Source organism: Mirounga leonina, unplaced genomic scaffold (genome assembly GCF_011800145.1).
Source record: "Mirounga leonina isolate KUSES-001 unplaced genomic scaffold, KU_Mleo_1.0 Mir_168, whole genome shotgun sequence".
Lineage (NCBI taxonomy): Eukaryota > Metazoa > Chordata > Mammalia > Carnivora > Phocidae > Mirounga > Mirounga leonina.
The window spans coordinates 26,489,662-26,501,944 of record NW_023270426.1 but is presented as its reverse complement, the minus strand read 5'-3'; the positions used below and the strand labels follow the sequence as shown (position 1 = coordinate 26,501,944).

The 12,283-nt window shown below is 41.3% G+C and overlaps 1 protein-coding gene across 5 annotated transcripts in view; it reads right to left on the bottom strand.

Moving 5' to 3' along the window:
- ARHGAP26 (Rho GTPase activating protein 26) overlaps positions 1-12,283 on the bottom strand; it is a 431,503-nt gene that overhangs the window by 84,149 nt on the left and 335,071 nt on the right. The window lies entirely within an intron of this gene.

The window sequence follows — 12,283 nt, the reverse complement described above, 5'->3', positions numbered from 1 at the left end:
AGTTTGAGGCCAACTTTGCATGATGTAATTTTCTGGATTCACAGGAAACCAAAGAGTATAACCATAGCTCATATTTCTCCTGTGATTATATTTACTTGCCCTTAAGAGGACTATGATTCTATAAATTAAAAACAATACCTTGCTAAAAACATATTAGTTTTTCTAAAATATTATTGGGACTTTTTTTCCTGCCTTACCATCCATTAGAAAAAGAGTATCTGAGATGGAATTTTCTTCAATTTTCATCTATTCAGTGAATACTTATTGGGAACACATTCCCAGATAATGAACACCCCTACACTAATTCCTAGGTATTTTATTCAGATGTATATTAGAGTATTTATTAGTAACTTGCATATACTTATTTGTTCACATGTCTACCTTCCTCGGTAGACTAGGAGCAACCTAAGATTGAACATGTGACAGATAAAGCTTTGAAATCATAACTGAAAAGAAATAGATAAAGATGCTTTCCTTTATATAACACTTTATCAGAATCCTAACCTCATATAAGAATCTGATTCTATAAATGGGATTTGGGTAAAATTTTTGAGAACTTATCTTCTGTTACAGTATTACAGACTGGCTTTTCTCCATGAGCTAAGCAAGGAACACTGCTGCATATGGAAACTGACATTTGTCTTAGATGAACCCACACGAGAATGAGGATGGGTGGACAATGAGAATCCAACCCTGCCTGGCCTAGAAAAGCCACAAAAATTAAATGGGTGGCAACCCCCAAACTGAAGTCGAGGATTTCTAGTATTTCATTCAGTGGAGTCACTAGAACTCTTTTTAAGGAAGTAAATCCTTTTTGAGATTCTATTTTGACTTGTATTTAGGTACTGTGAGCCTTGCACATATGGCAAAACCTCTAACAAAATGACAACAAAAGCAAAAGATCAAGAAAAGGTGTCCTTTGTTCAAAAAGAAAATACAGAAAAAAATTAATCATAAAATTTCATAGTTTTGCAGTCAAGATAGCCAAATACGCATCTAAACAGTCAGACTCTTTACCAGTATGCCTCGATGGGCCACATGATAAGGAATTCTGGAAACCTGGCACTCTCGGACTATAAGACCACTACAGTTTTATTGGACATAGTGAGACTGAGAACGTCTAAGGTGGATAGGCTTCTGAGCTGAAATGCTGACAATCCCTACTGAGGGTGAGCAGGACAGTGAGAGTCATTCCAGGGAAGAGGTGGAGAGTAAAATCAACAGCAATTCAAATGTTTTAGTGGTATGGCAAACTATACCGAGACAAATTCTAAGGCATTTGGCATGAATTAAGAAAAAAAAGAGAACATGATTCAGTAATGTCACTCCAAACAGGGGGATCTTTGTCAGGTGGGCAAATGAGTACTTCCCCTAACAGAAAACATAATGAGAACAGGCAGCCTAAAACACTATTTAAAAAAAAATTAAATTAACCAAATCTTTCCAATACCAGACCTGGACTTCTCTGAGACATCAATGATTCAAACTAGCTCTGGCATCCTCCTCACAAGGTATAAGAAAGACTGATGGCAATTACATTGCTGAAGAAAAGGAAATTATAGGCTACGGAGGGGACCGAAAAAGAAAAACAACAACAGTTATGAGTCAAAGCAAAAGGATCACGGAGAACCCCTTAAATGACCAAAAGAGAAAGAATGCCTACAACTCAGGAGTATTCCTAAACTGGGGATCCCTGCCTTCTTCAAACATGTTTGTCAACAAGAATCTCTCTTCGTTTTAGTCACAGAAGACAAGAGCTCAGAAGCAAGGAAATGATAAAATAAATCCCCTAACAAATGTAAACATGTATGGGTAAGTGATGAATGTCTTCATGAACGTAGTTACTACGAAGAGTGATAAACTCTTCCTAGTGCTGGTCCTAGTGCTGAGAAATGCAAACTACTCGGGGCAGGGGCATGTATGCCCATACAGAACCCCTTGAGCATCTATTACAGTGACCTGCGAGGTCAGCATCAGTCACATGTTCCTGGCACCCGGCCCGTGCATAATATACACTAAAGCTCCATGAATGGTTACAAGACAAATAATAAATACAAGGTGACAATAAGCAATGAAAATGTATTCTGCTGGCACAGAAAGAGGAAGTTCCAAGTGACTGAATTTTCCAGGTGTTTCATACAGGGACCACTAATGTCCTTGAAACCAAAGTAATGGTTACAGTGGACAGAGTCTGTGTTTTTTGTACAAATCAGGAGTGGAAAAATATGACTATGCAACCAAATCACTGCAACTAAAAAAAGAAAGCCACAGAATAATTTTGGTGATATTGTACTTGTTCTGGGGGTTGCCATGGAAATCTGGGAGCTAAGCAACTTCACTTTCCATATTTACCAAGTGACTCCTGCTCACTCTAATGACAATCCCTCCCCATCCCCACACCCCCCATACAAAAGGCAGGGTCTCTATTTATCACAGAACCCAGAAGCAGGGCCAGGAATGCACATGCAGAACCAAACCAAATTCACGTGTCTCGGCAAGCCTCAATGCTCTGGCCCACTGAATACACAGAGTGGGAGGATAAATAAGAAACACAGACTTGCAAAGTCACTTTGGGGGAGGTTTCCCACCACACATGGAAGTCTGTCAGAATACGGGCTAACATCATCTTTCCATGATGTCTGAGACTAGCTGTCAAAAAAAGGGAAGAAGAAATGTTCTTTAACAGTAGCTCATGATGCCTCACAGAGCCCTAAGGAGGGAATGTGCTCTCTACATGATCAAACAGGGAGGAAAGGGAGTTACCAGACTGATGGAAGTTCTGCAAAGACACAGGCTTTCGACAAAAAATATTAAGACAAAAGCAAAATACCCAGAGGCTTTCCCTTGCTGTGGTAGGGAGAGAGGTGTACTTTCTTCTGCTTATTAAAGTTTTGCAATGAAGTCTGTAATGTATCATCCTGACAAGATATGATGATAATAGAATGGCAGCTTAATGAATTTTGCAATAAAAAATGATGAGTGCACAGCAATTTCTGAGTTTACCATCTCTGGGAAACACCCAAGTACATGAGAAGCTTGGAATCAGACTTTCTGAAGCAATTTTTTTCTTTGTAGTTTTTGTTCCTGATAATAGTGGCGTGCCAAGCCACACTAAAATCTGAGGTGGTATGATTTCATGTTGACCCAGTGTCAGTCCCTATGATAAAAATAATCTCAAAAATCAGTTTGAGCAATGTGTTTGGGCACATAAAAACAGTTTGGGCAATGTTTCAAAAAACAGTCTTAAAAAAACAGTTTGGGCAATGACGGACTAAACAGTGAATTGATAAGTAAAAAATGTGGTCAATCTGTTGTTTTGTCCATAGGACATACTACATGATATTACAACTTTTGGCAGGTCGTCTTCAACAAAAACTACCAATTTTGGTTCCATGTGGAGTGACTGACTTGCTTCCTACTCATTGTGCTCATAATAACCCTTCTCTTTGCAAAGGGAAAAAAATGCCAATAAAACTGGATTTCATGAGCGAACGGGGGAATCATTGTGCCCAGGACAGGCCCAGGACTGAAATGATTCACAGGAAAGAGGCGTGGAGGCACAATGGGGAAGACCATCCCCGAAACAACACCATTTCAAAAACCACAATGTAGAAACGAACCTCTACATAATGGCTGGACAGGGAGTTGAGTGATCAGAGTTAAATAGGTACTCCGCTACTTATAACATAGTGTTCTTTTCCAGCTGAGAACTTGCTTTTGAGTAGGGATGTTGTTCCTTGAATCTCTGGTTCCCAGGTAAGTGAGGGAGTCCACTACAGACTGCTTATATTATTGCTCATTAAATATATATATATATTTACTTATTTTTATACCATGACTCACTGCAAAATGGGCTTGAGATAGTAATAAAATGTGTGAATAGGTAGTTTGTTTTTAATAATGTAAAAATTAGTCAATACATAATAAACATGCATTCCTCTCTAATTTAGAAGTACAGAAAAGCATACAAATATTCTATATGCATTTTGTTGTGGAAATGTCTAGTCATTTTTCTATATATAGAAAAATACATATATATACTTTTCTTTTAACAAAATGGTATAACACCGTAACAATAATGAGTTACCTGCTTTGTTCACTAACTGATAAAGCCAGACACATAAGACCGTAATATGCTTTTTTTTTTACATTTAATGATCTACCTTGAACTTTTTTCTTGCCATTAGCTTTTCAGGGCATCATTTTTTAAATGGCCACATCAACTATGTGGTTTTCAGTCACACACGGTAACTAAGCATAATTAATCCAAGAGCCACATGACACCTTAGTCTGTGTGACAGTAAGATTCCAGGTGGATAAACTTGTCACCTGCCAAAACAAACAGGTGTGTCCAGAGCACCCAGGATCTGCAGAGGCAAAACCTGAGAACAGGCACATGCTGCAGCCTTGAGTGCCTGGAGAAAGGCATTATGTAAGCCTCTGAATAGTATGAATTCCCAGTTCTTTTTCAATAAGGAAGACACAAATGAGAAGTATATGAGCTGAATTCTTAACCTCTCACTGGGTCTGTCTGGGAGAGGGTCCAGGATGAATTAAATGCACTAAAGGAATTAATGAGAGCTATAATCCCAGCAGCTAGTTAGTGTGATCCATGTAAAACAAAGCCCAAGAATCTATTCCCACCCCCCAGCCCCAGCAATGCTGCACAACTCATCCCAGCTGCTGATGTATTTGAATTCAAGCATCAAATCAGCTCTCTCTGGGGCCACGGTGACTCTGCATTCCCCTCACAAATGGGCCTCTTCTTTGGAATCTGCATGATCCAGAGGTGGAATATTTCTTTAGTGAAATGTAATGTAAAACTATAGTCTGATGATAATCATCACAGTTGTAGCCAAAGTTTATTAGGTGCTTACTATGTTCTGGGCCCAGTATCAAGTACCTGACATACACTTGCACTGGCTCACTTAATCACGTAACTGCCCTCCAAGGAAGCTGTTCTTAGTGGGTGATTTTACAGATGAGCAAATGGAGGCTCAGAAAGGGAAAGTAATGCGCTCCCGGTCTCAGGGCTGCTAGGTGACAGAGATGGCACTGAAACAGTGCAGGCTGCCTGCAGAACCCCTGCCCTCAGCCACCGTACCAGGCTGCCGCACACCTCAACAGAGTCAAAGAGATGTTCTGGTAGTGACAGAAATGAGCAACCTTGGCTGTTTGCCCCTTCCCCCCAAGCCTGTGTGTCTCTCACTTTAGCTGGCATCAGCATCACCAGAGTGTTTTTAAAAATACAGATGCCAGGGTGCCTGGGTGGCTCAGTTGGTTAAGCATCTTGATCTTGATTTTGGCTCAGGTCATGATCTCAGGGTCTTGGGATCGAGCCCCACGTCTGGCTCCACACGCAGCATGGAGTCTGCTTGAGACTCTCTCTCTCTCTCTCTCTCCCTTTGCACCCCCCCCCCGCTCTCTCTAATAAATAAATAAATCTTTAAAAAAAAATACAGATACCTGAGCTCTAGTCAAGACCTCCTGATTCAGAATGTACCAGGGAGGAGGAGGAGAAGGAGGAGACCAGGCATCTGTATTTTTAATAAGCTCCTTACGATGTTCAAATGGACACTAAGTCTAAGAACTCCTGTTCCAAGAAACATGTTTCAATACCTTGGTGTAAGTCCTAAAAATCTGAGACAAAAATCAGTCATTAATGTCACCTTGTAATCTCTTAGAAGAACTTTAGTTTTTTCAAGTAGGCTCCACACCCCAGCGTGGAGCCCAACACAGGGCTTGAACTCAAACAACCCTGAGATCAAGACTTGAGCTGAGATCAAGAGTTGGATGCTTAACTGACTGAGCCACCCAGACGCCCCTCTTGGAAGAACTTTAAAAGGCACAAGACCTGGTTCCTGGTCCTCTCTAATCCTTCTGGTTCCACCTTCTACAGTTGTCCAGAAAAAGTACAGCTTCTAGGTCAGTACCTTTCATCTAGATATACCGCTCTCATTTCTGCTATATGATGTATCCATGTGGCAACTTGAAGATTAAATGTAATTTCCCTTGCTACCATTCATCTGGCAGCACAGTTGAAAAACCCTGTTCCATCTGTTCTGAGGTGATCACAAATGGGAGTGACTACCTTGGCCCAGCAAATTCAAGGTACTGCTGAATGCACACTGCTCTCTGCATAGTTGGCGCTAGACCTGGAGGGGCTGCTGCCTGCTGGTATGCATACTGAGGAAGCCGTTCAAGATGGTTCAAGTGCCCCCATGGCACCACTGCATGCTAGGACAGATGGCTTTAATTGCTTCTGTAGTTCAGTCTAACAAGATTTTCACTTCCATGGCTGAGGAACTGACACAAGCACCCTTTTGAAGACAACGTGGCATGGGGAAGGGACATCACCTGGGTACAAATTCCTCCCAGCCCTTCACCAGTTGTATGACTACTTAACCTCTGGAACCTGAGTTTGTCTGTCTGTGAAACGTGGTTACTAAGAACCTATGTCACCGGGTGATGGTCAATTGTGAGAACGAAGTAAGATAGTAATGCGCTTTAGGCTGCTTGGCATGTTAGGTGAGGTATAATAATTTTAATTTTTATTGCTGTTCTTACTGAATGAGGTTCAGCTCTAACTTGGTCTCAAGGTTCTTCATCAAATGCATTAATTTATCCTTCCACACCAGCCCCCCCCCCACCTCTGTCTCTTTACAGGCAGATTGCTAGCTTATTGAAAGTTTAAACTCCAGGTACATAAGCAACACTGGAAACATTTTCCCTTAGAATTAAGGTTGGGTTTGCAGGCTAGGTCACAAAAGCACATAGAACCACATCTCCTCGAGAACAACCCCACAAGTTGAAACCGGAAGGCAGAGTAATCACTGGCTAATAGTACAGCTGTGAGGTCAGAACAACTAGGTTCAAATCTACTTTGTTGCTGTGTGATTCTGAGTACATTATTTGATATAAATTTTATTTTCCTCCATTGTCCCAAATGGGGACAGCACCTGTGTCATGTAATTGTGAAAATTAAGGGAGCTGTTGCTTTGCACAGTGCTTAGCATGAGAAACCACTTGATAAATTATGGAGCCATATACATTAAACATACATTTAAAAATTGATTTCTAAGAGAATGTTTTCTAAGTACAATTTGGAAACAGATCTTTCCACAATCCTCAGTTCTAGAGACAAGAGCTACCCGAGCTACCCTCTGCTACTCATACAAAGACTATTCCATGTTCCTTCTGTAGAGCATCACTGTCATCCTTCTCTCCTGTGGATGAGACTATGACTCATTTCCTTTAGCATCTTACTCAAAATTCTACCTTTCAGAAAACATTTCTTGACCAGCTATATATAATTTGGATATCGAGTCCCCTCCTCACTAAAAGATTCAGTGGTTTCCAAATGACTTGCATTTGTTGCTGTGATGCTTTTTAAACCCTGTATCTCCCTCATAATTTCCTTTCTTTTTTTCCACAAAGTTTAATCTCAGAGACTGCTCCCTTTTCATTCCTAGCCCCGCTTCTACCACACACTGATTTGTCTGAGGAGCCACATGCTGCCCTGGGGCTGGCCAAAGTCCTTACCCAGCAAAGAGCAGGAGAAAGCATTGAGCTCCTCCTTCTGGGAAGAGACCACTGTCATCAGAAAGACATCTTTACCTTTAGGCAAAGGGAAAATGGCCACCTGGAGAAGATTCTACTACTCTCCATAGATTGAAGCTGAAGAATCTTATGGAGGTACCTAGGACACAAGTTGTCTTTGTACACAGAAAGAAAAACACTTCTGGAAAACAAGACACACATCCAGGAGCATCAGCTATTATGTCACATGCTTCCATGAGCCTGAAGTGGAGGTATGAAAACAGAAGACTGAGACTATGAATGCCCAAGGTGACTCTCAGGAGCTTCCTCTCCAGGAAGAGGGAGGCGATTGACAGCCTGAGGCCAAGCATGTTGGCACAGATTCATGCCTATGACAAAAGAATGGGCTCCACCTTTTGCACAGAGCAGGGGCACTGCAGAGAGGGGAGAGAATAATGTGTGCTGATGATCAACAACTGGAACCTCTCAAAGGGAAGCACCCAAGTGAGCTATGGCTGGGAATTTTAGGCCCAGTAAGCATTTCAACAGGGACTGAAGAGAGGGCTAACCAATGGAATACAGAGAAAATTCTCAACTGCAAGTGCATCAGTGAGGAGAAAAGCATAATTGAACTCAAAAGAGATCGGACAGATGGAAATAAGAGGAAATAAGGTTCTGTAAAACATCATCTGCCAAGTGTGAAGGCAGAGAAGGGGTATGTGGAGATGTACTCGTGTGTCCACACAAGAGCAATCCTTCTAACAAGATATTTGTTCTGTGGCAAGAACCCGAAGAAAGGTAAGGTCACATCAAACCTGGACAGGTGTCACAGGAACTGAAAGTGCACAACATGGAAATGACAGGGGAACACAGTGAGCATCCACAGTGATATAACAGCCAACTGACAATATCGAAACCCAACTCTAGTCCAAAGAAACTCGAGTTCGTATATTTACATTAAGAGAAAGGAACTGAGTCACCCAAAAATTCAGAGCAAGATCTGTGGACTCTAAACCATGGCATACATTTCACAGGTGGGAGGTAAGATGTCGGATGAACATTCTTTATCTTAATGGTTACATATTTATTTTAATGTATACTTGAGAATAACATGGTGAGACCATCAAATTCATGTTTTTAGAGATTTTACTGAATAGGATGAGGCCATGTAAAGAAGGGAGTGGCTTTAAAATTAATTTTTTTTGCATTTCAGTAATCCAACTTTATTAGACTGAACATTTACTTCAAAAACGCAGAAGAATCATACAAAATGAACATACCTGCACATAATAATCATAGCTGAACATGTAAAGAGAGAATGATCTGATATTACAGAGAAGTAATTCTCTTCTCACATAGATAATGGGAACAGGATAATTAATAGCCTGAAAATCACAGTCAAAGGAGATTAGTGAGACTACTGAGGTCAGAAGTGATGCAAGTTTTCCATACAATGGCCGGGACCAGACTTCATGACCAGCTGAGCAGGGTGACTTTTAACCAGCATATCCAGAGAAGCCAGAGCATCACAAAGAAATATTCTCAGAAAGGAAATTTTTTTTTCCAGCTTAAATATTCCCTTTGCTGGCATTTTTACCCCATATTCAGGTTCAAATGCTCACTTTCAGGATGTACCTCTAAATCACTCTTCCAAATAACCTTTGGAAACGTTACATAGAATCTCAGGAGTTTAAACTTCTTTTGTCACAAATGCAATTCATTCCCTCTCCTTTCTTTTCATAGCACCAAGCTTCTCCCAATGACTCAAATTTCAAAATTCCACATTCTTCTCCTTTGTTTCCTACATATAACACATTGCAAAATTAATTTTCATATTCTCTTTTTTTCTCTGTGTTCCTCCCGCGATCTTTCTTTCAGATTCTGTCAAGAATTGGTAACATAATGTTGTAGGAAGACCACAGGTTTGCAGACAAATAAACCTCATTCTGAATCCATTGCCTTCTCTGTTATATGATTCTGCAAAATAATTTCATTTTTCTAGGCCTCAACCTTAGCATCTTTAATAAGTACCAAGCATAGCATAGCATTAAAAAATGGTTGTCCTGGATAGATGTGCCATCATCTCATTGGTCTATGGGTTCGTTTATTTATTCTTTTAAAAAAGTGTAGCAAGTGTCTACTATAAACTAGAAACTAAGTTATGCACTGAAGCTTTACCAATCAATTTAAAGAAATGTATTAAATGACAGCGTATGAGTTATGTGTTTGTCGACCAAAGAGTGAACGAAGGTTTATGCAAATGATTTAAGTTTGGAAGGAACTGAGCTAGATATCGAAAGTTCCCTTAAACTGAAAAGCATCACCCTACGGAAATACACATTTTTTTTTCTTTTTTTTTTTACCCACAAAAGACCGGCCGTGTTTATTTGTACTTTAATTCTACAGAGTAAACTCAGCAAAGTGCTTTGATAAAGGAGCCTTCTGTCTCTATCCACAGACGAGACAGAGGGGAGAGTCAGGTGTGTGAAAACGTGACAGTCCCCTGTCACCTGCTCATCTCACAGCGAGGGGTGGCTGGGTCACAAGCTGGGGTGGGGTGCCAGCAGAACCTGCCAGCTCCTGGCCAGTAACCCACCCATCCTATGGTACTTTCCAAGCCAGCTTGGATATCGTTCTAGTTTCTTGGGAAAAAAAAAAGGTTTTCCAAAACAAACTATAAAAAGTCTATGTATATATGCCCGCCTACACACTTTTCAATGAAAACATTTCTTCTTTGAGAAAGGGAGGAAAGCTAAGCACCCCTCAAATATCCGAGGTTCCATTCCTGTTTCCAGGGAGCACTTTGTAACATTCAGAGGAAAGACAGGCTGCTTCACTGTCTTTCCGTCTTCCATCCTTCTGTCCACTGTCTGCAGACTGATACATCAGCAGCTCGTTCGTCGGCTTAGGTCTGTCTGTTCTCACATGTCCTTACCTTTCATCCTCTACCTCGTGTGATCAAATTAATCTTGGGTCAAGATCTAATTGATTTTCTCCTAATCTCTATCTTTTTTCTAACATGCTCCCAGAATATGCTTTGAGATCTCTTCCAACGCTGCTTCTGCTTCAACCTAACTGTCTGATGGGTCCTAATCTACACTGTCCACTGCTTAGTCCCAAATGTCAGGTGACCGCGGTTCTCCTAGCACCGTGAGAAATACATCACCCCACAGCCCAATGCCGTTCTTGTTCATGGTAGGTATGGGGAGACCAGTCCTGTTCCCAGTGTTCCCTGCTACACTCAGAGGGGCCCAGGCCATGTGCAGACCAAAGTGAGAATAGCCCAAGCCACATATTTAAGAGGAACGCAGTCTATTGTTTAAAGGGAACTCAACCCCATAGGGGTCAAAGCCCTGAAACTGTGTATATCCTCTGACCTAGAAATTCCTCGAGGAATTTAGCTTAAGGAAATGATCATGCCTGTGAAAAGATTTAGCTACGAAGATAACAGCAGCTTTACTCATAAAAGCTAAATATCTGAAACAACCCAAATGGTGCTAAATTCACCAAGGTCCAGCCATTTTATGGGACAGTATGACATCTTCAAAAATAGTGATGGTCTGAGGGGACAGCGAAGATTTGTTTTCAGAATGAAAATGAAAGCCATTACTTCTGAAATACAGGGGATAAAACATGGCTTTTGTTAAAAAAAAAAAAGAAAGATTTTTTTGGTGACAAATAAGAAGATGCCAATCCACATATATATTTTCTCTCCTCTTCAAGGCCAAGTGATTCATTCTTCTGCTCTGTGTCTTTACTGTGCTTCATAAAGGTTATAACAACAACAACAATAACAACAATATCCCCCCAGCATTTACTGGGCACTTACTCTGCACCAGGTACCATGTGAAGTACTCTAACCTGCACAACAAACCTATGAGGTAGAAACTGTTACCCCTGTCTTCCAGAAGAGGACCCTGAGGCGCTGGGATGCTAGGTGACGTGCCCACGTCATGTGCAGCCGGAGACGGCAGACACAGAACTAGCAGCCAGGCAATCTGGTGCCAGGGCGCACTCTCTCAACTGTCCATGTTCCGCAGCCTCTGTGAATGGACTTCTCTCTCCAAGGGCGGTGATCATGGTGACTTACCGCTATCTATTATTCACTTATCTATTCCCCTCCCTCAACCGTGAGCACCTTAAAGACAAGGTCTGATGTTTATATTCCCAGTCTCTCGCAGGCAACATGCAATTGTCGGTTGTGTGAAAGAACGAGCCTTGGTATTTGTGTGTGATTAAACAATAACTAGTAATAATAGCAGCAGCTCTCAGCTATCAGCCCTTGCCAAGTCCAAGACTTGTGCCAGATGCTTAAATGTAAAATTTTATTTACTTCCTAACAAATCCCTATAAGAGAGGCACTCTTATCCCTACTTTACAGATGAGCAAACAGAGGCTGAGAGATGGTAAAAGGCTTGCTCGTGTGTTGCTGCTGGCGCGAGAACCCAGGTCTGACAGGACTCCAGGCAGAGCTTGAGCTCTCAACTCCTCCACTACACCACTCAGCTGCCTTATTCCAGAAGCTGAAACAAGCGTGAATAGTTTAGGGCCCAGTCACCTGATAACTGCAAAGAACTCCATTCTGACATGAAAAAAGGACTCCGTAAAACTGGGGTGATAACACTGTGCTGCTTGGAACAAAGAGAGTGTTATTCTCTAATTAATTCATTCAATAAGTTCACCCATTTATTAAGTGTCCACTCCATGCCAGGTTCCGTGAGAGGTGGAGTAGCAGGATGAGAAA